Genomic DNA, 4,857 nt, shown 5'->3' on the forward strand with positions numbered 1-4,857 from the left:
GCCATCCAGCCTTTGCTTAAAGACCTCCAAGGAAGGAGACTGCACTACACTCCGAGGGAGTTTGTTCCATTGTCGAACAGCCCTTACCTTCAAGAAATTCCTCCTAAGGTTGAGGTGGAATCTCTTTTCCTGTAGCTTGCATCCATTGCTCCAGGTCCTAGTCTCTGGAGCAGCAGAAAACAAGCTTGCTCCCTTCTCAATATGACATCCCTTCATGTATTTAAACAGGGCTATCATGTCACCTCTTAACCTTCTCTTCTCCAGGCTAAACATACCCAGCTCCCTAAGTCATTCCTCATAGGACATGGTTTCCTTCCCTTCACCATTTTGGTCGCCCTCCTTTGGACACGCTCCAGTTTCTCAACATGTTTTTTAAATTTTGGTGCCCAGAACTGGACACAGTATTCCAGGTGGGGCCTGACCAGAGCAGAATAGAGTGCGACTATTACTTCCCTTGATCTAGACATTATACTTCTATTGAAGCAGCCTGAAATCATATTGGCCTTGTAAGCTGCCGCATCGCACTGTTGACTCATGTTCAATTTGTGGTCTACTTGGATTCCCAGATCCCTTTCACATGTAGTCTCGTTCAGCCAGGTGTCAACTATCCTATATCTGATCATTTCATTTTTCTACCCTAAGTGCAGTACCTTAAATTTCTTTGTGTTGAAATTCATTTTGTTAGCTTTGGCCCAGCTTTCTGATCTATTAAGGTCATTCTGAAGTTTGATCCTGTCCTCAGGGGTATTAGCTACTCCTCCTAATTTGGTGTCATCTGCAGATTTGATAAGTTTGCTCTTAATTCTGTCATCCAAGTCATTGATAAAGATCTTGAATATCACTGGGCCCAAGACAGAGCCCTGTGGGACCCCACTGGTCACTTCTCTCCAGGATGAAAAAGGGCCATTGTTGAGCACCCTTTGGCTTCAGCCAGTCAACCAATTACAAATCCATGTAACAGGAACCTTGTCTAACCCACATTTTACAAGCTTGTAATAATGTCATGGGAAAACTTGTCAAAGGCCTTACTGAAATCAAGGTATACTATATCCACAGCATTCCCTTCATCTACCAAGCTGGTAATTTTATCAAAGAAAAAGATCAGATTTGTCTGGCATGACTTGTTTCTCTGAAACCCATGTTGACTTTTTGTGATTATGGCATTGCTTTCTAGATGTTCACAGACTCTCTGTTTAATTATCTGCTCTAGCATCTTTCCTGGTATTGATGTCAGACTAACTGGACAATAATTGTTGGGATCCTCTTTTCCCCTTTTTTGAAGATGGGGACAACGTTTGCCCTCCTCCAGTCTGCTGGGACTTCTCCTGTTCTCCAGGAGTTTTCAAAGATTATTGCCAATGGCTTGAATTTAAAAATAAAAACGAATGTGAAAAGAAAAGAAAAGAAAAATGTGTGCCCCATTAGGCACGTGCCTCTGCCAGCACTTCTGTAGCACGAGTCTTCTAGCTCCTCCTCCTCCCAGTGTCCAAAGAAATGGCTCACACTTTAATAATTTTAAGCTCTTGCCCAAGCAAAGTGGACACAGAAAACTCAGGCTCCACAGCTGCAGGCTTAGGTCCCAGAGGCTCTGGCTCATCCTCTGAGTCTTCTTCCAGGCTGGTCATGACAACATCTCCAAACATGCTAGTTTTCTCCCCTCCCTCAAATGCAATATCTATGCAATATTTGTATGTTGTACAGTTGTATTGCTAATATTTCTACATGGAATTAAACCAGGGGAATCTCCCCCCACTAATAATCACCCCACTACAGTCTATTAGAGAATCCAGGAAAAACTCTCCCATGTCATTTTGCTGAACAAATTGCAATAAGACAGAGTTACAGAGTAATAATAATAATAATAATAATAATAATAATAATAATAATAATCTTTTATTTGTATACCGCTTTTCCTTCCAATCAAAGTGGTTTTACATCATTAAAACTCTATGATCCAAGTCATAGTACAATATATCAACAGTGCATACAATTTCAAAAATAGAACCAATTTTTTTAAAAAAGATATATAACAGCAGTCGGGCATTAGGTAAAAAAGTTCATCCATCCATTAGGGACCAGCTTTACAAATCGGGAGGGTATGCTATCCGGAAGAGATAAGTTTTTAGGGCCTTCTTAAAGGATTCCAATGTCGAGCTAAGTCGAATCTCTTCCGGGAGCGCATTCCAGTGAGTTGGAGCTGTTGCGGAGTAGTCTCTTTGATGTGTTACTGCCAATCTTACTTTTGGCCATTCAAGGACATATTTCCCTGTTGTTCTGAGGGTGCGGGGCGGATTATGTAGGGAGAGGCGCTCCCTCAAGAAACTCGGGCCTAAGCCATGTAGGGCTTTATAGGTAATGACCAACACTTTGTATTGCACCCGGAAGCTAATTGGCAGCCAGTGTAAAGATTTTAGTACCGGTGTAATATGGTTGGTTCTAGAAGTTCCCGTGACCAATCTGGCTGCAGCATTTTGAACTAATTGAAGCTTCCGGACTTGGTACAAAGGTAGCCCCATGTAGAGCGCATTACAGAAATCCAAGTGAGAGGTTACCAGTGCATGTACTATCGTTTCAAGGTCCTTTTGGTCCAGACAGGGACGCAGTTGGCGTATCATCTGAAGCTGGTACCAAGCACTCCTGGCCATCACATCAACTTGAGATGATAACTGTAACGATGAATCCAGGAGTACTCCCAAACTGCGAACTTTGTCCTTTAGGGGGAGCGTAACCCCGTCCAGGACTGGATGACAAATTTCCCTGCCCGGGCTTGGGGTACCTATCACGAGTACCTCTGTTTTCTCTGGATTCAACCTGAGTTTGTGTTCCCTCATCCAGCCCATTATTGACTCCAGACAGGCATTCAGGGAAGAGATGCCCTCCTTAGTCGCTGCATCAGCTGGAGGTATGGAGAGATAGATCTGGGTGTCATCAGCGTACTGATAACACCGAGCTCCATACTTCTGGATGATCTCTCCCAGCGGCTTCATGTAAATGTTAAACAGCATTGGGACAAAATGGCACCCTGGGGGACGCCAGATGTCAGCTCTCTTTTACGAGAGCAAGTGTCCCCCAGCTTCACCATCTGGAACCTTCCTGAGAGATAGGATCGGAACCACTGGAGTGCAGTGCCCCCGATGCCCAATTCCCCCAGGCGTTCCAAAAGGATACCATGGTCGATGGTATCGAAGGCCGCGGAGATGTCCAAGAGCACCAACAGGGTTACTCTTCCCCTGTCGATGCCCAGACGGAGATCATCGACTAAGGCGACCATGGCAGTCTCAACCCCATGTCCCACACTGAAGCCAGCTTGAAATGGATCCAGACAATCGGTTTCATCCAAGACAGCTTGGAGCTGAGAGGTGACTGCCCTCTCGATTACTTTGCCCAGGAATGGTAATAAGGAGACCGGCCTATAATTACTCCTTAACAGGGGGTCAAGGGAGGGTTTCTTCAATAAAGGTTTTACTATAGCCTGTTTTAAGGCGGATGGAAATATCCCTTCCCGAAGAGATGTATTTATTATGCGATGTAATGCAATTTTTACAACATCTCTTCCCTGCACGGTCAACCAAGAAGGGCAAGGATTGAGGGGGCATGTCATTCTCTTCACACGACCAAGAAGAATTTAGCCTGGGAAGTAGATGGACCCAGTCAGCACCTCAAATCCCTATAGTCCATATGCATGGGGATGGAGTAGATGGAGTGAACCTTTTGTCTTTTGCTCCAGAGGCTCCATGAACCACTGCAGACCATAGTCCAACTCTAACATCTTGACAGGACCAGAATGGGAAAGGCTGCTTTAAAATATTTCACAAAGATGTAGAGAACAGTAAGCTCACATTTATGCTCACTAATAAAGAAAAGTTCGAAGTGAACACTTTCCATTTCATTCAAGCTCTTAAAATATATGCTTACTGATCAATCATAAAAAGCTGCCTTGAGAGTTGGAAAATGAAGCATAATAACACCCCAATGTAATGGTAGAATATAATGTTTGGCATTCTCATTTGTGTGAAGAATAATTTGTTGGCTTTGGACAGCAGAGTTTTGTTTTAATTCTTAGCCGGCTGACAATTCCTTCTGGCTTTCCACCTTTAGAAGCAAACATTTATCTACTGAAATCATTAACACCTTACAAACCTAATTTATAAATGCTTTTGCCCTTTCTCTTAGCCCATCTGCTGAATAAACTTCCGAAAGAGTTTTGGGAACTAACATTTTCTCTGTAGACTTTTTCTAACTCTAATTACAGCCCCAGTGACATTGTTATTTCATTTAGTGTTTTTCCATAATAATGGGATACTTTGGCGGAATACTAGAATGCTTACATCTACAGCAATTTCCGACGCAGTGAAAAGGAACAGAAACTTCATTATGCTTCTGATTTAATAAAATGTCTTTGTAGTGATTTCTTCTGATTTAAAAACTGGAATTCTTTTCTTGTTCAACTACACTCAGTTCCTAAAACTCATACCAGGTATATGGAGATTTTAACAAACAGTTTTCAGTAGGAATTTTATGTACTAAAAGGCTCTTCAGAGTGAAGTTTGAACATTGAAAAGAACAATGCACCTAATGGCATCCTCATGCAAACATTGTAGTATATTTAGCAGGATTCTGTGTTCGCCACCACTGTTTTTAAAATGATTGTGTAGGGGAACAGTAATAGGGGACCAACCAAAATGTATTTATACATTTATAATAACATTTTAAAACATACCAAAAGGAAGAGATAGATTGTGATCCTAAGAAATCAGAACATATGGAAAAGCCCATACAGAGCTCTACTAGGGCCAGAGAAACAATATTATACCATGTCAATGAGTGTACACATTCAGCAGTAGGAGTGGAGGTGGC

The sequence above is a fragment of the Sceloporus undulatus genome, chromosome 2 (assembly GCF_019175285.1).
Source record: "Sceloporus undulatus isolate JIND9_A2432 ecotype Alabama chromosome 2, SceUnd_v1.1, whole genome shotgun sequence".
NCBI classification, from domain to species: domain Eukaryota; kingdom Metazoa; phylum Chordata; class Lepidosauria; order Squamata; family Phrynosomatidae; genus Sceloporus; species Sceloporus undulatus.